A 23,687-nucleotide genomic window follows, 5' to 3' on the forward strand; every position below is an offset into this window, starting at 1 on the left:
ACAGTATGATTGATACTCTTGATGGTTATGTGACTTGTTTGTAAGCATTGTTTAACCTGTTGTTGCTATATTATTGATTCATTGAATATTTGTTGTGTGACGATGGCTGTATACTTGTTATTTGATTTATGTTGTGTACATGCTATTAAATTGAGTTGGCCTATGATACCTACTAGTACATAGTGATTTGTACTGATACTACCCTGTACTCTTCTTTTGGTGAGTGCAGAAAGTGTTCTAGGCTCAGACATGACCTCACCTCTAAAGTTTGATAGCAGATCTTGATCCAAGGGTGAGCACTCCGTCTCCAGACTACCATGGGTCATTTTATTTGTTCTTGTCCATCTTTCGGACAATGAAACATTCTTTATTTACTTTATTTTTGGATATATCTTTAGATATGATCTTTGTTAGTAGTTCTTGTACGATGACATTTGGGTCTTGAAAATTTTAGTAAGTAGTTTGTTTGAATTTCTGTATTAATAATAATTAGTCCTGGATATTTGTTATTATGTTGAATTTTATAATATCATCATCTAATATTAACTAAATGTTTGGATAATGGTTCGATTTAGATGGTTCTCCCACAGGAAGATTAGTGTGGTGCCACTCATGGCCATTTGGGTCGTGACAGACATGAACATATTTTTTTCCTGAGACAAACAATAAAATGCTTTTCTTTGTCATGTACCATATAGACATACTCTGTGCCTGGTACAACATGATATTATTTTTTAATAAATAAATTTAAAAAGGTCAAACGCAAATATGTAAATGTATTGCTACAAACAGATGCAAACTGCTTACTACATATGTATTTTTTTGCTTACAGCATTGTGTGATTATAAACACAACTACAAATAAATTCATACCAACAAATGTCATAAATATACATATGTATTTTTTTCATAACAGAGATTAATGCATATGTATTTAACAGTGCATATTGCTTACTACATATGTATTTTTTTGCATAACAGAGAACATTGATTACCTTAATTTTTTTAAAGCATATACACCCATAGCTATTTATAAATGCAACTACAAATACCATCATACCAATAAATACCACAAATGTAAATGATCATATCATCATATGAGTACACACTGCCTCGTTCTCTGTGAGTATGTCATTAAATTTTTCAATGAGAGTTGTGAATGTATATGAAGCCTTTTGTCTATTTTCATAGTTTCATCTTTCAAACATGAATCAAACTTCTTCTAGAAAATTATATATCGGTAGTTCTCAAGCCGATACAAGTGCAACATTTATTGTTTTCAGAATATTTGATGTCAAAGTCTATCCTCGATAAACTGTTGCGTAGGACCTAACCCACTTTTCGTAACCCACCAATTCCAAGTATTTCTTCACTCTAATATCAACTGCCTTTACCTTTTCCATTAATTTGTGAAATTCAGACTTTGAATATAATTTTGCCATTGTATAAAAGATCTCTGATAACGCATAATGTGACTTTCTATAAAGTTTTTTCCGTTCTTCCATAGATGCCACATGCATGCATAATGCAGTACATCTTTGTACACAGTACCAACAGCCTTTATGATGCTTGTATTCTGATCAGAAACAACATATATGTGTTGTCTTTTCCCGTATGCTTATTTCAAATTCTCAAATAACCAAGTCCAAGATGCATCATTTTCTGAATTAAGCATACTATATGCCAAAGGAAATATATGTCTTGCATATATACACACATTTTTTGTAGTTATATATAAATACATATAGTAACTGCATATGTATTTATTACAAATACAGTTGAAAATATGTACGTATTTTTGAAAACAGAGTTACAAATACATATAATAAAATATATTTGTACAACACACATATACATTATCAACTCTACATGTTTTATTCACAAACATTTGCAAAAATACATATAATCACACAAGCATATTAGTTAGAGATATGTAGATATTTTTTTCAAACATTAAATGTATTATAAAATGTAACTTACCTGCTCCATCCATGGTACAAGCAGCTACAAATGTCCTAGAATACATTTCTCTTAAATGACTACCATACAAAATTACGATAAGTTTACAATATTCGAATCCTTTGATAAATGCACAGAGAGCTATAAATACCTATCATAACTCATTTTCATCAGTCTTCTTCATTCTTATATGTGAATTCAGATAAGTATTGTTCAAAACATATAATTATATTGGTAATTTACCGTATGATTTTGATGGTTTCCCCCTAAATTCTTCTAAAGCTCTTTCCTTTATCCTCTAACATAAACTGTATGTCAAATTCATACCAAACTCTTTCTTCATGTCACTTTTGATTTCAGTTGCACTATATTTTTGTTTGTGGCTTTTTAGTTTTTGTGTCACCATACCACCTATCAACATACTTGTAGCATGCATCTTAGCATAAACTTTGTCCTTCATCGGACATGTATGTTCTGTTACAACTTCTCCAATTCTGAACATCCAGCATCTCCCATACCGGAGGCACGACATAAAAATTTACAATTTCCTTATTTGCACACCAATGTATAACTGCATCCAACAAATTTAAATACAATCTAAATACATATCTAAACTCATATTAAATGCAAAAAAATTAATCTAGAATGTACCTGCCATTTCTTGACCTTTCACTTCGTGTTTGAAACTTCTCTCCAATTGTATAATCTTTTCTAACTTTAATTTTTTTTCGAGAAGTATACCTGGTTTTTACTTCAACATGCTTATGATGTGGGTTTGAGATAATCACTTAAACCGTATCCATCTCAAATACATCTAATGATTTTGTGTTATCAGTAACCACCAACATACCTTCAGTAGATGTATTTACCACTTCTTGCGAATTGTAACAAATATTTCTTCTTTCAACTGCACATACAAATGAACTTGCAAAGGTGATCATAACATCTTTCTTCAAAATGCTTACATATAAAGGAAGAGAATTCATGTCTCATATCTTTCTTTTGCAAATAAACACTTTTAGACCCTTATCATTATGTATTTGTATTTATCTTGCATTACCAATGATTTGATATTAAATTTGGATACGCTTGCTCCTCAAATCTACACTAATGTGAGACACCAAAAGAATGTATAGTTGATTGTACGATGCTATTGTGCTCAACAATATTGCATCAATAATGTACTCTTCATAATTTTTTTTCATATGTCCATCTTCCAGAGTGCTTCACAAGAACTGGGATACTTTCCGTTGTGAATTATTTTCACCTAAAAATATTATAAAAAATACATAATTGTAAGCACTTAATACTTATAATATAAATATACAATTACATATAAATACAAAACCATAAAGACCAGCAATCAAAATATACAACAAAATTTATAAGTATACAATTAATTGAACACAGACATATACAATTACAGTTTGAAATACAGTAATCCACAAAAAAAATATACATGTCAAAATACACTATGCAAATATAATTACAATATATAATTACACACTAAAATTTCAAACAGAGATTTATATTTATAAACGTAAATAATATATACATACACAACTAAAATGACTAGCCAAAAATACAGTTACAACATATTTGTATAGCATAAAATACAAACACATCCACAATATCCATAATCGAACACAACCAAAATATTGATAATCAAATATTACGAAAATACAAATATAATCTTTGACTATATATTAGATTCTGAGAAACATAAAAAATATAGTGTTTGAGCAGATTGCAAAATCGATTTTGATCAAAATATTAATCGATCAATTCAATTTACTATTTACTGTTGCATTATTTTATTTTGAAATTCGTTTACAAAATATCCAAAACTATCTATTGAGGAAAAAGAGGGAAAATTTGAATGAGAAAACATACACACTATATAATGATTTCAAACTGATGAAATTCATATAAGAAAACAAAATTACGATTCAATACCTTGAACAACGGTAATGGTGTAATTTGAAATTTCAATGATAAGGAACAGAAGAAGCTTTAGTTGAATTTCATTTTGATTTTTTCTGGATGAAAACAATAATGTGAAATGAAAATTTGAATTTTGATATCGGTTGTTAACAAATAACGGAAATCACGTTAGTTAAGAGGTATTTATGGAAGAGAAATCTCCACATTTAATCCATCGCTAATTATGCCATATTTAACTCAACCGATTTGAGTTAAAAGAGAACAGTAAAACGATTTGTATATATATTTATGTAGCAATAGTTTGTTCAAATACAAAATAGAAGTTGCTATTTTAAGTAATTATGAAAGAGTTGCTATGAATCTCATAATTATGATCTTAAGTATGATATTACCTTATTAGATAACAAATTATGTACAAAAAGGCTAAAGCCCAAAATCGGTCAGATCAAACCCCAAGACATGATACTAGTCTGAAAATTACAAAACAAAAAGAAAAGGAAAGATCTATATAGAACAAAAAGGAAAAAGGGAAATGCTATGGTCATGTCTTTATCTGCTCCAAATAAAATCAAAAATCTCCTTTAGCTCAAGGCCAGATTCGAGTAGCACAAGGAAGGTGATGTCACAGCTCATACCGATTCATAAAAAACTTCATGGATCAGGGAAAGATATCTGAGTTTTGGGTATTTTAAAAGAGTGATTTACAACATCTTACTAATTCCATCAAACTAAAAGAAGACCTTTTTATTTTCTCTATCTACAAGTCTGAACTCCTTCGACTAAGATAAGTGCTAATCTTCTTCCATTAGTCTCAAAAATACTTGATTGTGACTGTCGATTTCACCTAAATTTTGTTTACTTGATAGGTTGAGCTCAACAAGGAGCTAATATCACTATCTAAGAGGGATAAATTAGAGTTCCATCTTCCTCCTTATCAGATATTGATTATACCTGTGCAAATAGTTGTACTCATCATCTTAATTTAGTGTTCATTCTTTATTAAATTTACCTTCCCCTATTATTAAAAGTTTCATTTTGAATTGTTTTGATTCTAAGGTTTGGTATTTAATGCTTGTCTATGTTTAGGATTGCTTTTGCCTCCCTTGGTAATTCCTACATTGATAAATATGTTATTCTATCTGCACCTACAAAAAAGAATACTTGGTTAACAATAAAGTTTGTCAATTTGTTGCTCTCTCTATACTCATGTTCCGCCACTGCTTCTACCTTGATTATTAAAGCTTTGATCTTCTTGATCTCCACAACAATACCCCAAGGCACTTCCCAACTCCCATCCAATATCTTCTAACAACCAAAGAATCTGTCTCATATATTAATGAAAGGTAATTCTAATTAATTCAGCATTTCAAATCCATATTTAATGCTAGAATTTCATCCAACAAATTTGAATCGTCTACAAGTCTTCTTCCCTCTGCATAGAATAAAGATAAAACATCATTGCTTGTACAAAAAGCTCTTGAGCTTGGTTCAGGATTACCCTTAGAGGCTCCATTAGAGTTGTATTTTAAAAAATCCAAATTAGATAACTTCCAATATACAATTTGGCTGCCAATCATAGAGGTATATTCTTCCAAAAACTTCAGCAAATCAGGCTAGTATGAAGGAATATTAGTTAACTAGGGGTAGATACACCTAGCCATAAGAACTAAGTTCTAATTAATTTCCAATCTCATACTAGCTTGTGACATCCTTTATCCATGTTTTATAGCATTTCTCATCTTCTAGAACTACCACAAGATAAACATAGGCACAACTTTAAGTAATGACTTAAGCTTTGGTGACATCCAACTTTCCACCATTTGTAAACACTATCTTTAACCTGAAGAAATGGGCCATCAACCCCTTGACCTACTGAAAAATCATGCCAAATATTGTTAGAGATAATACAATTCATAAACAGGTGCTTAACTATTTCTTGCACCCTATCCCCACAGCAGCAACAAATAATATTTTCACTAATCCTGTTTCTAACAAGTATTTCAGCAATAGGTAGTCACTTCTATCACAACACCCACAAGAAAAAGAGACCTTAAAAGAAACTATTTTCAACTATACTTGTTTAAAAACCTATTAACATTGACCTCTTTGCCTCACACATTCCCAACCAGATCCTACTACTAATTTTCCTAAACTATCAACATCCACCAAGTCTTGTCCACACTAATGGATCTTCCATACAATTTACATCGTTGATAATATGACTGAATACATCCTCAATAAATGATTATTTAATACCTCTATATTCCAACTACTATTTGAAAAGCATTGACTTATTTCTTCCAGTAGTTCATCAATCATAAAGTTCACAAGATGTAGTGATCCTTTTGTTGTTACAAAATATTCATCGTAAAAAATTTAAGCTGTCTTTTTACCCGAAAGAAAATTTAAAAAATTCAAACTAGGCTAGTCTTGGATGAAATTGGAGTAAAGTATGGTCTAGGACAATATAATAATGGATTGGATAAATGTAATAAAATGTAGCATAATTTTATGTTAGCTAACATGATTGGGAGCAATTTCACGTTTTTCCATGCAACACCCGTTATAGCGAGTTGCAGGCTGCTCGGGCTACCACTATAGAAAAACAATTCATGCTATAGTAGGATTCAAAGCTGGTCAATTCCGCTATAGCATGCGAATTCCGCCATTGCAGGATCGAGCTGCTATAGCAGGGTAAATTGATGTTTATGCAAAAATTTCCCCCAAAATAATATATATTTCAAAACTCATTTTGGAAAGCACTAGGGCAATTTGGGGCATTTTCACCTATTTTCCATTAAAATTCTTCATAAAGGTAAGTTATTTATCCCGATTAACTAATTTTTTTATTGTTAAACCTTAGCACCACTAGTTTATGAATTTTGAGGAGGGTTTAACTTGACCTAGCTAATTTTCTAGTGAAGGGGGAAAATTGAGTGTAAATCCTTTGGGTTTTAGTTAAGAGTTGATTATTTACTCTTGCATGACTATAATTCACTTATGTCACTATGAAATTGGTAGGTTTAAGGTAAATTTATGATAGAAAAGTCCTAGAATGGGGGAAATAATAATGAAATTGGCCTTGAAGTTTGAGATTAGGTTGTAATTCTTGATTTTGTAGGTCATTTTATTGATTACATGTTATATTCCTATTATTAGACCACAAACAAGCTAAGGTTGCAAGAAAAGGGAAACTCTGAAGTTCACTAGAGCATTTCAGGCTTAGATTGAGGTAGGTGATTATTTTGATGTAGTTGAAACCCAATTTGTTTTATGTGTACATGATAACTATTTCTTAGTAGAGCTTGAACAAGTGAATGATTGTTTGATATACTAAGTGTTAATCGCATTCAATAAACTTATATGTAAAGCTTGTTGGTTGTTACACGTGTTGTTTGTATTCGTTGTGGCTGTGCTTGTTATGATATCTTTCATTATTATGGGATGTACTAGTATTTGGACATCTTCATGGGATTATTTGGCATAAGGTTGGCTACATTTGATATTTGGGATATGGTACATAGATAAGAGCTTATTCCCTATAGATCATGACTAGTGGACGACCATAAGACTCTTAGCATGTATGTACAAGAGGTAAAGGTGAGTGTGATGCTTCCCTGAGTGAACGAGGCTTAAGTGTTGTCATTATTATATTGGTTTCTTGAGTGAACTGGGTTATGTGCTTAGTTTCTAAAGTTTGTTCTTTATGTAAATCAGGATGCATGATATTTGCCATTATTGTTATTCTTGTGGATCCTTGAATGGTCTCGGCTAGTTGCAAGTTGTAGCATAACTCTGTGTTGTCTATTACTTGTGTAATTTGGACATAAATTATGTGGTTGTTGTGTCATGGTTGTTGACTTGGAGTTTTTTTCGTTGGTCATAGTTTGAGTTGACTCATTATCCTTGTTGACTAATATTGACTAAACTTAATATTGTACTTGTTACTAGGTTAAGTGTTATGAATTTGAAGTAGGGTTGCATGATATGATTCATGGTTGTCTTGTACTACATTATGGTTATGTGTTCATATTTCTTAGTTTGAGTTGTTCAATGACCCTACCAGTACACCTTTATTTCTTGTGTGCTGATACTACACATGGTCTTCTTTTTATTGAGTGCAAAGCATATTCTAACGATTGTCTTGAGACTTCAGCTGTGACTCAGACTGTGATCAAACTCAAGGGCTGCCATGAATTCTTCCTTCAGTCTATGGTCCATTGTTTCAGACTTAGATATTTCATTAGTTTTGGGTTGATACCATTATTGACTATGTATTAGTTTCGGTACAATGATTTTTAGGTCTTAGGGGATTACTTAAGTTTCTCTATTTCCACATTTATTTTCATTTTCAATAATTGTTCACTAATAAAAACTGTTATTTTCCTTATTTTTTACTAAGTGTTGTATTGAGGGTTTGGATTTGTTGTTATCCTGTCGTAAAGTTAGTGTGGTTTCCACTCACGATTAGTAGGTTCGTGAAAAATTTGGTATCAGAGCCCTAGATTCATTGATTTTGTTGTACCAAAATATGTCTAATAGAGTCTTACAGAAAGGTACAAAGAAGTGTGTACTTTTCTTCAAGAGGCTATAGGATTTTATGAAACTATCCTTTCTTTCTTCTTTCGTGTTGTAACTTGATTCTAATTGATATCTAGTGATCCAAATTGGTATCTAAAACTTCTTCATTCCACAGATGGTGAACACCAGAGCAAATGGAGAAAGAGTAGTAGCCCTCTCATAGTAGCTTCAGTTATAAAATCGATTGTTTAGGGATGAGGATGAGGATAGGGTAGGGGAAAAGAAAGGGGGAGAGCAACACTTGCTAAGGGTGGAGATTAAGCACCAGTTGACCAGGCCTATTAGTGGTCAATATCACTTTCCTCACCCTGAGATCATCATGAGGAGGTTGAGGCAATAGACAAGGATAGTTTGGAACAAGAGATGATGACATCGGCTGGAGGTGCGAACTTTTCTCCGATGTCTTCTAAGGTTATTCATTAGGTTTTATATTTTCTGAGTGGGTTGGTTGGTACACCACTCCCACTATGTTGATTTTCAAGTTCTTGGTACTTAACCACAACTACTATAGCTCCTAGAGTGGATGAGTCTTCAGGGATTAATGTATTCCCCTATCTTGTGCTAGGGGCACATCATGACCGGGACCAAACATGTGTTGCGAAGTTTTTTTTTAATAAGACCTCTTTCATTTCATGGCACTGATACTGAGGATATGTTTGAGTTCATCATTGATTTCTATAGAAGGATACACAAATTGGGGATTATACAATATCATGGTGTTGAATTCATGACTTTTCAACTGCAAAGGGATGCCAAGCAGTAGTGGAGAGCCTATGCGGAGTGTGGGTTACTAGTTTTTCCTTCATTGACCTGGAATCAGTTTCATGCCCTACTTTTGGAGAAGTTTGTACCTCATACTCTCTGTGACCATAAAAAAGATAACTTTCTATCCCTTGAACAAGGAAGTATGTCACTTGCAGCCTATGAGGCTAAGTTCCATGCTCTTTCTCGCTATGCTATCCAGTTGTGCTCCACTGAGGAGGAGAGAATTTGATTATTTGTTAAAAGATTGAATGTTGATCTTCAGATATTGTAATGGTCATATGACATCTGCAAGAAAGAGTTTTAATAAAGTGGCTAATTATGTGAATAAATATTGAGGGAGATAAGAAAGTTTGTCAGGCTAAGGTTTTAGCCAAGAAGTCCTGAAATGCTAGTAACTTCAGTGGTTCTTAGGATAAGGAGAACTAGATGACGAATAAGAATTTCCCCAATATTTCTTCTTAGTCCACTGTCTACCATCTCTCCCACTTTTTTGCTAACCTGCACCTTGCTCTGAATATCTAAACTTCTTGTTTTGCCTCTCCCATCTCTACCTATTTTTTTTTCTCATTCTTCACCTGTTGTATATAAACCACCAACCTATAGATGTCCATATCATTATTCAACATCGCAGCCTTACAATCCAACACCAAATCATGGGACAAACCAGAAGCAAACTTCCTCATTTGGGACCTCATATTAGAGACCAACTCCCGAGCATAATGGGATAACTGCTGAAATTTTAGAGTAAACTCCTTCACACTTATCTTTCCCTGCTTCCATTTCGTAAACTCTTTGGCCTTAATTTCTCTCAACTCCTGAGGAAAGAAGTGATCAAGAAAAGCACCTAAAAACTCATCCCATACTGGCTATTCAGCATCATCACCCCTCATCGTTTCCCACTCCTCATACCACTGGTAAGCTACATCCTTCAACTGATAAGCAAAAAACTCTACACCTTCTGAATCAGTAGCATGGATAACCTTGAAAATCTTCTCTATCTCATCAATAAACCCTTAAATATACTCCTCAACCTTTGAGCCTATAAAGGTTGGGGGATTCAATCTCATAAATTGACTAACTCAAGTGACCTCGACATGATCATACCGACTAGATACAACCAGTTGGGCAAGCATATGAATAGACTGATGAAACTCCACATTAAAGATATATCCCTATGGCGTCTGGGAGTGAGTATCACCAGCCCGAGGATGACTAGTAGGGACTGGTTGAACCTCACATGGAGAAATACAGTTAGGAGCAGGGACCCTAAACTGAGTCTGCACTTCATAAATAGGGTGAGTTCCCTCCACATTTTCCTCAGGTAGGACAGAGGATCCAACAAAGTTCCTGTAACTGTCATATCTTTGGGGTGGCATGATCTAAAATGCGAGCAATCCAAGAGTTAGAGAAGTTTCATAGCAACTAGACTCTATAGCTCGAAATAGAACACAAGAAAGGAAAACATTCCTAAATGCCTTGTAGCCTCCCCCTTATAAGTGTGATGTGCTATATACCCATTAAAGAGACTTCACTTGACACAACTTTGTGGACACCCAAAGACCCTAAACCATGCTCAGATATCAAGCTTGTCACTACCCGAACTAGGACCTAGTCATGACGGGTATCTCAAGCCCACCGTGGGCCAAAAACCGCTCCCTTATCCTAACCTCAAGAGCATGATAATAGTTAAACAATGGAAGCCAACCAAAAAAACATAGTAAATGAGAAGGATAGATAAACTAAAAGAAATCCAAGAGTCAAAACAAAATGACTAATCATCCCTATACTTGTCCACAAAAGCCTCTAAAACTAGTATACCAAACTAAGTCCAAAATGAAATACCAAACAATACTGAAAATAAATGAAATGACCGGGCCTTTTGAAAGAATACCGAATCCACAGGAATATGGAATTATGTAATGCTACACAGGAGCAAAAAAATAATCCTTTGGACCCTACATCATGAAATGATGTAACGTCCAGGGATGGTCAGTGGGGCGAGCACTGGTATATAACTCAGGGAAAGGGATAAAATAATGCCATTTACCAAAACCAGTCAAAACCACATGCACAACATTTAGATATACATATATAGGATTGCGGGATAGGCACAAGGGTCATGAAGATGAGAGTTTAAACCATTAGCCTAAACTGTGTAAGCTATCTCCATCCTAAAGGAACCTACAGTCTATATGGGTTCAGCTCCCCCTGCAAAAAGGACCCCAGTACGTGTTAGCCGCATGAATCGAGGAAACCGAGGAAAGGCTAAAGACTCCAAGGCTATAGTCATACAAAATATAATGTGTGCACCAAGCACACCATCATATAGAACCCCATGCTAGCAAATGTGGTTTCCAATGTTGGTCTCTCCAAGACTACACCTTCACAATGAGCTACAAAATCCCCTTTAATCCCAAATTACAACAGTTTACACATAGACCCAACCATCAACCCAGGAGTCATTCATTAAGGCATTTACCAACTTGGTATCATCATACCAATGTGTTTGAAAACTTATATCATTATGCCAAACCATTCCCTGTAACCATTTCTTTCAAGTTACATTTAAAATCCCAACCATTTCCACCAAGGGCATTCCAAAATCATTTTTGTTATTCACTATCCTTTAATGCAATGCAATGTTCCAAAATTAAGTTAATCATGTAAATTTCATATTCAAAACCAAAGTTATAAAGGTGAGTTGAGATTAATGCCATTATCAAGCCAAAAATCCATCAAATTGGGAAAATCCATGTTCCCATTCTAATCCTCATAACAATGTACCCATTCAGCCCCCAAAACCATCAATTAAAGCATAACCAACACATTTAAATCATGGGAAATTCAAGCAATAACCATCAAAAGCCCTCAACCTAATTTCAAACCCTACAATTAAAATCACATGAGTAATGATTAAATACATACCATAATGTAAAATTCAATTTAAGGATGGAAAACATGCCTGAAATCTTGGAGCTCGGATAGTGAATTCTCTGTAAAACCTTTAAAGTTTCTTGGTTGGAGAGTTAAAAGATAAAAAAAGTGGGGTTTGGTCTTTTAAAATTGAAGGAAAGGGGTTTATTTTATGTTTAAAAGTCGTGCAAGGGGGAAAAAGACCAAAAGCCCCTTACCCCATTTGAAAAAACAAAAAATGGGCAAAATTTACATAATGGTGTGGCACACTGCTATCATGAAGGGTAGCATCTGTGCCACTTCCTTATCACGGAAGTTATCATCTATGGCCCACCACTATCATGAAGGCATACTGCCTTGGGGTCTCAAAATGACTCCGAACCCTTTTCAAAGATTTTGAAACTTTTCCAAAACACCATTTCAACATCCCTAAACATAATTCAAGTCAAAACTTGACATTACACACGCAGGAGGGTACAAAATAAATTCATTAAAATTTTGCGGGGTCTTACATTATCCCCTTTTTAGGATCATTCGTCCCCAAATAAGGAGTTAGGACATTTTTGGCATAATAACAGTAAGAATACATCAGAACTAGATGACACATTTTAAAGGGAAATGAAACACATACCTCAAACACTTTCACCTGATGTGGGGAACAAGAACAGGTACTTGGCCTTCATATCTTTCTTAGATTCCCACTTAGCTTCTTCCATCTTTTAATTCCTCCAAAGGACTTTCACCAAAGCTATATCCTTTTTCCTCAATCTACGGACTAACTTGCCCAATATCTCAACTGGGACTTCCTTATAAGACAACGAATTCGTAACACCAACATCCTCAATAGGTACTATCAAATAAGGGTCACCCACATACTTTTTCAGCATAGACACATGGAAAACAGGAGGAATAGAAGCCAAACTTGCTGGTAAATCCAATTCATAAGCTATATTCCTAATTCTCTTTACAATCTGGTACAGACCAATAAAATGGGGACTAAGCTTCCCTTTCTTCCCAAACCTCATGACTTGTTTCATTGGAGAAACCTTTAAGAACACCCAATCATTAACCTCAAACTCCAACTCCCTCTGCCTCATATCCACATAAGACTTTTGGCAACTCTGAGCAGTCTTAAGTCTTTCTTTAATCACTTTTGCCTTTTTCATGACTTGGTGAACCTAGTCAGGGCCAAACAACCTCGTCTTATCTACCTCAAACTATCCAATAGAAGACCTACACCTCCTAACATAAAGAACCTCAAAAGGAGCCATTTGGATATAGAATGGTAGCTATTATTATAAGCAAACTCAATAGAGGAAAATGGTCAACCCAACAACCCAAAGTCAATCATACAGGACCTTAGCATATTCTTCAAGGTTAGAATAATATGCTCTTCTTGTCCATTCATTTAAGGGTGGAAAATGGTTCTAAGGTTTACCTAAGTACTCAAACCTTTCTAACACAAATACCAGAAGTAAGAAGTGAATTATGTACCTCAGTCTGAAATGATGGAGAATGGCCCTCCATGCAGCTTAAATATCTCCTAAATGAACAACTTAACATAGTCCTCTCCTGAGTAGTGGTTAGTCCTCACAGGCAAAAAGTGAGAAGATTTAGTCATTCTATCCAACATGGCCAAATAGAATCTTATTGATTGTGAGGCCATGGAAGAGCTATAATAAAATCCATATTACTTCTCTCTCACTTACACATAGGCAAATCTATATCTTGAGATATTCCACCAGACCTCAAATGCTAAACTTTAACTTGTTGACAAACCATACACTTAGCCACAAAGTTCGTCAATCTCTCTTTATATTATCCACCAGTAGATTTTTTTCAAGTCATGATACATTTTAGTTGAACTTAGATGAACTTTATATCGGGACTTATGAGCCTCAGTCAAAATCCTTCCCTTTAGTGGCAAAAAGAATTGTCAAAGACATAAGAAAGAGTGGTCAATTCCAAAAAAGAGAAAGCGGCAATAAAAGAGGAAGCATTGTTGAAGTGTGTCACAAATGTGGAAGTTTTGAACATTTCATTAAGGACTATCCAATGCACAAATTAGATTATTAGGAGAACCTCAAGACTGCAGCTAATAAAGGAAAGAATAGGGACCAGGTCTGAAAAACCAAGAAGGAAAAATGCAGCTGAGTATGCAATAAGCAAGCTCTGCAGAGGAAATTCTTTCGGTGAATTTGATGAAGATGAGAAGTCTGGAGATGTTTCTATGCTGGCTTTCAAAGATAATCCATTATCTATGATTCCTTGTTTGCCTTCATAGCCAACACAGAACATGAAAAAGAAAATGAGGTAACTCTTTTTGATATTAAGAAAAACCTAGATAACTACATTGCTAGGAAGATAAAAAAGCTTGCAAGTGTGTTGATAGACTCTATATGTAAACTATATGCTAAGAAGAATGCCTTAGAGAAAAAAGTAGAGAATCAAGAGCATGAGTTAATTGCCTTGAATCTTCAAATATCTAAAACTGAAGAAATGGTCACTAAATTGAAATTTGAAAATCTGAGTGGTTTAAGTTAACTAAAGAAAGCCAAATGATTTAGATGGTAAAGGGAGGAAGTAAGCTTCAAGGATTCAAATTGATCTTGATGAGAAACTGAGGAATTCTCAAAAACACCTTATGTCTACACTTCACAAGAATAAAGAATTAAAAAGGGACCTGGTTCATTTGAGAGAAGAGCTTACAAGTCTCTTAAATGAACTACTTTACAAATTCTTTCTAATTTGACTAGTCAGGGTGTTAATAATGGAAAAGGCTTGGGCTACCAAGGAGAATTCCAACCTGCTGGATCTGAAGGAAAGACTGTCAATGATGTTAGAAACAAAGGGAACAAACTCCAATGCACCCATTGTAGAAAACATAGGCACACCAAGAAAAGTTTTCAAAGCTAGATGAGAGCAAGAATGAATGATCTCAGATATGTTCAGCAAGAGAATACACAGCCTAAGGGCTTCAAGCCTCTGAAAAGGGTAAAAAGAAATGCTTAACCTAGATAGGCCAAGAAGGATTTGATCACACCACTGTCCTCCTACTAGGAACTCAACCTTAAGTGGGTTCCCAAATCCAACAAGTGATCATGGTTCCCGGTATGAGAAAGGGGGTTGCAGTCAGGAGTAGGCTTATTAATAGTATGTGTTCAAAGCTTAATTTTGGAAGGACCGACTGTATTCTCTCTCTCAAGACACTTTAAAAAGAGGTATCTCATTGTGAAATAGTTGATTTCAAAGAACCTGGTCCCTTGCAGAACATTGTTGAAGTTTGCAAAGTCAAGAAAAACTTATTGAGGCAAAGATAAAGTGTTGGTGATGCTGAAGATAATGGGAAAAAGGTTGAAAGATGTAGAAAAGAAGGGTTATGATTCTCAGGGACCTGGTCTCTAGGAAACTCATCTCAGTCTCTAGCAATTTGAATAAAGTTAAGTCTGGGACCTAGTCCCCAGACCTGCTTTGGGAACAAGTTCAAAAATAAAAGGGGTGTGCAGAGGCTAAAACAAGAATTTATGAAATAAACCGACATAACATGTGAATTAGTATCTCTCCTCAAATTTGGTTGTGATAAAGAGACAAGCATCCTTGATAAAGTATGTATTTGTTAGTCTAGCTCAGCACCATACCTTTGCAGGTATACACCCATGTGAACAAATTTGGAAGTTGACAAATGTGGTATGTTCAAATTTGAAAATTCAATCAAAGCAAAAGAGAGAGGGACCTGTTCCCATCTCTCAAGTTAGTACCTATACAAGATTCTTAAATAATCATAAAATGCTGTCTGAAAAGGCATGTAGTTTCCCTTCTCTAAAGCCGTCAATTCCTTTGGAAAATACTTATTAGGTTCAGACATGTCAATTCAAAAGGAACATCTTTTAATGATATTGGTCACCTCTCAAAATTTCTATATCAGGCCTTTTTTTCCATTTCTTCTTCAACTAATCCATTTTATCTTCCTAAATCGACAATCTTCTCTAAACTAAAATTGGTCCCAGTTCATCTCTCTCTCTCTCAAAATCTAATGGATAATATTACTACTTCCTCAAACCTAGCTAAAAACCTAAAGTAGATAAAACTCCAAAAAAATAAAACTAAACATACCTAAATTGAACACCTTGATTCTTCATAAATCAAAACCATGGAAAACATCACTTTGAGTCCCCAACAACAACCTGAATCAATTCTTCTAACTGAATCATCCTTACAAAGTCCAGAACCTACAATCGAGTAAGTCTCTATTGCACCCTCTTTAACTTTCAAAAATTATGCTCAGCCAATCATGATAGAGAATCCAAACCAAGGGTTTGGGCCACTAATATAACAAGAAATTTCTCAACCTGAAACTCCCTCTACTCTAGGAAATTCAAAACTACCTAAAAATTTCTAATTTCCTAGGTCATCTAAAAATTGAAAAAGTTGAACCCTCTGAAACACAACAAACACCTGATTCACCTATATCCTAAGATTTAAACACTATTTTTGGTTAGTTAGTTGGTAAATAAATTTTGATAAAAAGGGTTATCTTTCCTGCAATGAGAACTGGGTAGCTGAGAATTTACTTCTAGTTGCAAATGACACCAAGAAAAGCTCAATTAATGGAGAAGAACATGAAGTAGGTGATAAAGATAAAGTGAATAAGGGAAAAGACATGTTGTTCCCTCCAAATGAGGAGGATAAGGATGAATTGTCTCTGAGATAGTCGGTAAAGAAAGTAAGAGGAAGTATAGGTAAGGTGAAAGTGGTAGACTCTGAGGTAAAAGTGACTAGATCCTATTCTACAAGAAGTTTTGAAAAAAAAATGTTGGAAGATGCCATTAAGGCTAAAAAGACTTCAATCATGAAAAGAAGGAAGCCTAAGATATATATTATAGTAGAGGATAAAGAAAATATTGAAGTTGTAGAGGTTGAAAGAGGGGAGGACATAGATTCAGGAGTTGCTACTACTACCTAGGAAAGAAGAAAGAAAGTTCAGGTTGTTGAGAGAACTAGGTCATTTAAGTCAAAGTCTGATAGCCCTTCTGGAATAAGGCAGAAACATATAGCTATCAAGAAAAGAAAATACTCTGAGGGATCTAGTCCCAAGAAGAGAAAAACTATTGAAAAAGAGGAGCTAAGTAGTGAGCCCAAAAGAAAGAAAAAAGAGAAGGAAAAGAAAGACATGTCTAGAAAAAGAAAGATTGGGAACCTGAGAACACAGAAGGTTTTGTCAGAAAGAGCTTTTGATCCTAGAATTTATGAGAAGCCTAGGATGACAGAGTTGGTTGAGTATGCCAGACACCAAGGATGGCTACATATATTTGAGGAATCAGTGCCTATGATTTTGAAAATAAAGTTAGAGAATTCTATTATTCTATAGATTTGTCAGAAGATGGACTAAATCTAAAAGCCTAGGTGTAAGGGAAGACTATCAATATGGATGAATCATTGGGAAAGATCATGGATATTTCTGTTATAGGTGTGTGGACAGTTGTGAAACAACAACCCTTAACAGAATTCATGATCAATGCATCAAAGGTAAGAGGGACATGTATAGCTGCAGTGAAAAAGAAATTCATGATAAGTGAGTATCAACTGGTATTGAATTCACCAACAAGGTCCTATTGCCAAGATCTAAAAAGAACAATTGCCTCTGGTGTTGACTTATTTTTGATTGAATGCTTCAGCAAGTTCGAATTAATAAGTCTTCCTGCTCTAATGATAGAGAATATGCATAAAGTGCAGTCTTCTTACCCTGTGATAGAGCATATGCATAAAGTGCTTTATGAAAAGGCAGGCAAACATGGAATGCCATATAGATATCTCTTGAACAAGGTGTTTGAACATTGTGGTGTGGATGGAACTAATGGAACAGACAAACAAATGTTCAGTCTGATAACTTTTATGGAGAATGAATACATAGAGGGCAAAGCTGGAACGATGTCTCAGGTATTTGAGTTACTAGCTGTTCAAGAAAGGTTGGACAAAGAAATGGAGGAGTTAAGGATCAAGTTGTCTTCCAAAGACACTGAGATAGTACACCTAAAGTTGGAGAATTAGAAGTTATCTTATGAGGGACCAGGTGCCACTGATGAACTTGCAGCTGAAAATACAAAACTCCAGGCAATAGTGGCAGAACTAACTGGTGAAGTTTAAGGATTGAATGATAAAGTGAAGGTCCTCACAAAATAGTTGTTGGATGCCCACAATGCTGAAAAAGCAAGAATGGAGATGCTGCTTAAGTCCCTTTCCCCCAAACCTCCCTCTACCTAAACCCTATTATCCCTGTCCTCTTATCAATCCTGTGGTAGTCTCATATTTTGCTTATTATGTTAGTCTTGAAGAAAGTTTGTTTTATGTGTTATTTTGGTATGATGGTACTGGTACTACCTTCTATTTTATGAATGAATGAATCTTGCTTTGTGTATTACATTTTTCTCTTTATTTTAAAAACTGTTCTTCATGATAGTGTTGCCCCAGTGGCCATGAGTTACTAACATGTGCTTATTTTACTCTTGATTTACTAATTACACTTTTCAATGATGCCAAAGGGGGGAATACTTACTTCATTTGTTAAGGACCAGGTGTGTGTTTAAGGTATGTACTGATGATATTAGGGACCAGGTACCAAGTGCAGCACATGCGTGATGATGTGTTTGAGTCTGAAGGCATAGTGCCAAGGGAAAGTATGGAAATGCACTAAATGAATAATGGTGTATGATGATCGGGGAAAGTAATTGAAGTTCAATAAAAATTAACAACAAAGGACCAGGTCCCTATGTTGTATGATGGTGGAAGCATGATGATTAAGTGATAGGGGGAACATTCATTTTCAATAGTGGTAATCACACTGATTAAATGTGATGAATGTGTATTGATGCTCAAAACTCTGTGGCTAATTTATCATCATCAAAAAGGGGGTAAATTGTTGTATCTTGTTTTAATGATGAGCCGATGACTATAAAGGACCTGACCCCTGGATGTTAAAGGCAACTGTACAGTCGGCACACGTCTGTATCGTTTTTTCCTCTTGTGTAACAAACTGCGCAGGTGATGCTTGTACTATTTAGGACACCTGGTCCAATGGCATTTCAACCCTTATCATCACTCAACTATAAAAGAAAAAGGATGTTTCTCTACAAATTGAGATTTTGTAAACACGAAAGCTGAAGAGGGAAAGGAAGGCAAAAACTCAATTTCAACATTGATCAAGTTTTATATCTTGTGTGCCAAAATTGAAAATTTTCTTGAGTCCAATTTGAGTCTGTAATTGAATTTCTCAGTCTATAAGAGTATTGTTCTTTTCTCTTGTTTTGAGAGTATTTTAGGTAGAGTTGCCTAAGATTGAAACTGGTTAGAGTTAACCAGTGTTGAGGAGAGTCTTGGCAGAGTTGTTAAGTTGAGATTGTAGTAGAGATACTACAAGTAGGAGGGAGCTTAGAGTTAGGTTTTTGTCTGAGCCTATAATCAAGAGGTTGATTATAGTGAACTTTTGAGGTACTTGTGAAGGCAACCCGTGGTTTTTCCTCCCTTGAGCGAGGTGGTTTCCATGTTAAATCTTGTGTTATTTACATTTCCTGCACTGTGTTGTGCTCCTGGTTAGTTTACTGTTTTATTGCATGTGACTGATTTTGAGGCACCTGGTCCCTCATTGTGTGGTAAACCCCTCAAGGTTTCAACAGCAACACCATATCTCGAGGGTAAGTCATGTCAGAAGTGTTGCAGTAGATAAATTCTCTAGGTCATAAGGTTTAGCCACCTCTGAGCATCGACAGTAAAATAGGTTCTCCTAACCCCCTCAGTAGTATGTTAATACACCTGGTCCATGTCCTCTTCATCTATCAATATGTCCCTCAACCACTTCATTCTCATCTCCCAAGCCTTAGCGATGTACCCAGCTTTAGAGATATTCAACACCCTGAGCATCTCATTAGTAGTAGTAGCTATCGCGCCCGTTTTGAACCGGTCGAAACAACACATGGCATATGGTGGCTAAAGTCGTTCTGACTCTTGGGATTTGAATTTTTATTTTTAGAATCGCCACCTAACTTTTTAGAAAATTAGAAAAATTATTTTTTATTATAAAAAACTGTTTTGGTCTTTCAAAAACTTTTTTGAGATTCTGAGTAAGGGTTTTGGTTACCCGAGGGGAAGGTGTTAGGCACCTCTCAGAGCCTATCCAAAGATAGTCCTTACACTTACTTTAGGAAAATATTAAAAAAAAACTTTTATTTTGTTATTTGCAAAAATGATGAGAATTTCATAAGTAAAACACTTACTAAATCTAAGAAAGGAACGCGTAAGATATATAGACATGTGCCCTCCATATACAAAGACGTAATATAGTTTACTGCAAAGCATCTAAACCTGTTTGAAAGTATGAAAATGAAAGAAAGAAAATTTAACAATACATTTAGTTATATATTAGGAAGCAAAACGTTTTGTAATCTTATGAAAATAAGATTTCATGGTGTATAAAATAAAATATGTAAACAAAATTTGTGCGAAATAAGAGGGGATATAATTTTGAAAAATGTGAGGATTTATAAAATAAACATGTATATCTAAGAGCAAAAATTTATTTGATTTTGAAGATGAGTTTATATAAATATGTTTTACCCTAAAGTAAAACAAGGATGTTAAAAACATATTAACACATTAGCTAGGGAGTAAAATGAGCTTTCGCATAATTAAAATATCACACTAATATTCATTTGTAAAAGTTCAATAGACGAAAGTGATAAAATATGTAATAGAGAGAGATAAAAGTAAAATATTCATATTCACAGTTACGGTTAAAATATCGTGTAAATAATAATACTTAAAATAAATAAGTAAATAGTAATAATGATGAAATAAACCTTGTATATGGTAGATTATATGTACATACCTCGCATTCTGAACCTTTGATATCTGAGGAAAACTCAAAACAAGGGTTGAGAATTAAAATGTTTGAATTATTTAGCCGGTCGAAGTAAATGGAAAAAACAAGCTCAATTAGAAAAATCTAAGTTTCTTAACTATTTGCTTTCCTATTTAATTAGCTTTGAAATTTCCTTCCTTATTTCTAGAAAGGCATGGAAATTACTACATCCGTTGATTAGTAAGCCTCGTTAAAATAAAATAACCAACTAAACACTTTGTCAAAAATTTAAGATTCGCTAGTCTTTGAAGACAATTGTTTTTATGGACTAATTAGTTAAGCATTAACCGCAACAATGAGATAACAATATTTAAAATATCTACACATAATAAAGAAATTATAAAACAATAAACCAGTGAAGTGTCTCAAACAGAATTAATTATGAACACAAAGTTAATCATCATTCTAAAAAAAGGGCATAATATAATATGAGTAAATTATCGAAAAAAAACTAAAGAGGGTACTAGACACCGTTTCGAGGTTTGATTTTTCAAGTATGCGATCCTGAAGCTCAGCGATCCTAATAGCGATTGATCCGATTAGTTGGGTCAAAACAAGTTCCGTTACGGAACTCCCAACTCCCGAGTTTCATGCAAAATAAAGGAAAGATAAGGATTATTGACTTCTTGAGGAAAAAAGCATCATGTAGATTAACATATATGTGCGGGATGAATTTTAATTTACATGTGCCAAAAGGTAAAGTTGAACCACCAGACAAATATGTCAATAAACACAAACTAATTTTCTTTGGCTACCAGTACAAAAATAAGGAAGTTCAATTAAGAAATATCAATTCCTTTACTATCTAAATTGTAAAAATCTCTCAGCACTTTCGACTTACAACAAACAGAGAGAAACTAGAAAAACCACAAGACGTATTTGTAACTCAGAAGCTTTTAAGAAAATAACGTCAAGCACATATAAGCACTAAAATACTAATCGAACTCCCAACACATTGAACAAAACTAAGGATATATTCATATTGAACCTTTTATTTAGGAGTAAGTTCAAAGAGATATAATCGTACATTTACAGAGAACATCCTCTTAGGAATATTGTTTCTGATAACTTTGTACTGAAACAAACTTCAAACTTCTAACAACTGGAGCAACAACCTTAGCTATAATCTCATATTCTTGAAATTATTTTTAGAGATTCTTAAGATAGCAAAACTATAATCTATTTCAACAAAGGTCTAATTCAAACCTCTAGCCAATTCTCTAGATAAACGCCTAGCGTCGGCTTTACATTTTCACATGGTTTACGAGTCTCCAACAAATCAATTGCTTTACTGATGACCTCAAAAAAAAAAACTAGATGAGAAATGAAGACCCATAAATGATTACATTCATATTTTGAGCCAATAGCAAGGAGTGGTCAATCATCATATAGAAATAGCCATTCAACCTTGTTAAAATATGATTCATAGCTTTATCTTTTAAAAAATCAGAAAAATTATTCAATTTTGACTTATTTATTCAAAATATATAATTAAATTTAATCGAAAAGAATAATATTTCAAAATATATAATCACATAATGAGATAAATTAGATCACATATACAAGTTACGACATACTATTACGAATACATTTAACTTTATTTGAAAACTTTGGAGTTGAAGTTATATTTTGTTATATAACTTATACAAGTAATAAAATTAATTCTTTGAATGTACTTTACTTAAATATCATGAATATAATCTAAAATTCGTTTTCATAACTATCACAAAAATTACCTTAAAATTTGAAAAAGAAAAATACACTAACAGTGAAAGAAGTGAGAATAAGATTTTGGATATTTTCCAAATTTCAAATTCAAATTATATTAGAAAGAAATTAATATTAAACTTTTTTAAAAATATTTTTAAAAAATATTTCTATTATCAAACTTTATATTGTTGGGCCTGCAACTAGTATATATATATAAACAAGAATATGATAAAATATAAAAATATACACATGTACAGTCACAATGTCACCTAAATAAAATTAGAGAAAAGGCGAATGAAAATACCAAAAGATATATATTTTTTGATTTTTGATGTCAAAAATATTTAATTATACTTAATAAAATATTTTAGGATATGATAGAAAAAATAAATTCTCCTAATACTCACATAAATACCTGAACTTTGATCAAATTTTTAATGGAGCATTCTGAACTTTGCGGGGGTTCAATTACTCCCCTAAACTTTTTTTTTGTATTTTAATGGCATATATCGTCCAACTTTTACACATGCGTGTGTTCACCGACCTTAAGCGCATGAGAGTGATTAAAAAAAGGTTATAAACCTATTTTTTTGACATATAACTCTATATATTTGGGTTAGATTCATTTATTCCTTTAATTTAACCAATTTAAGGAGAGGTAAATCTCTTTCTTCTTCTCTACTCCCTTTTCCTCTCAATTCTTGAAGATATGCATTGATTTTCTTTGTTTCTTTGATAAATTTCTGACTATTTTCTAACTTCTTCTCACTATTTTCACTAATTTTTAATTTGTGATTTTTTTGAAATTAGGGTTAGCTATGGAAGATGTAAAATTAAATTTGAATAGGATTTGTAAAGAAGATCCAATGTTGAATGCAGAGGTGCGATGCAATCATGGTCTCTTA

At 33.8% G+C, this 23,687-nt stretch overlaps 1 pseudogene; it reads right to left on the reverse strand.

Annotated features, from left to right (window-relative positions):
* LOC107849108 overlaps positions 1 to 15,435 on the reverse strand; it is a 66,274-nt pseudogene extending 50,839 nt beyond the window's left edge.
* Between the last annotated feature and the right edge of the window lie 8,252 nt (positions 15,436 to 23,687).

The sequence above is a fragment of the Capsicum annuum genome, chromosome 12, assembly GCF_002878395.1.
Source record: "Capsicum annuum cultivar UCD-10X-F1 chromosome 12, UCD10Xv1.1, whole genome shotgun sequence".
In the NCBI taxonomy this organism is placed as follows: Eukaryota; Viridiplantae; Streptophyta; class Magnoliopsida; order Solanales; family Solanaceae; genus Capsicum; species Capsicum annuum.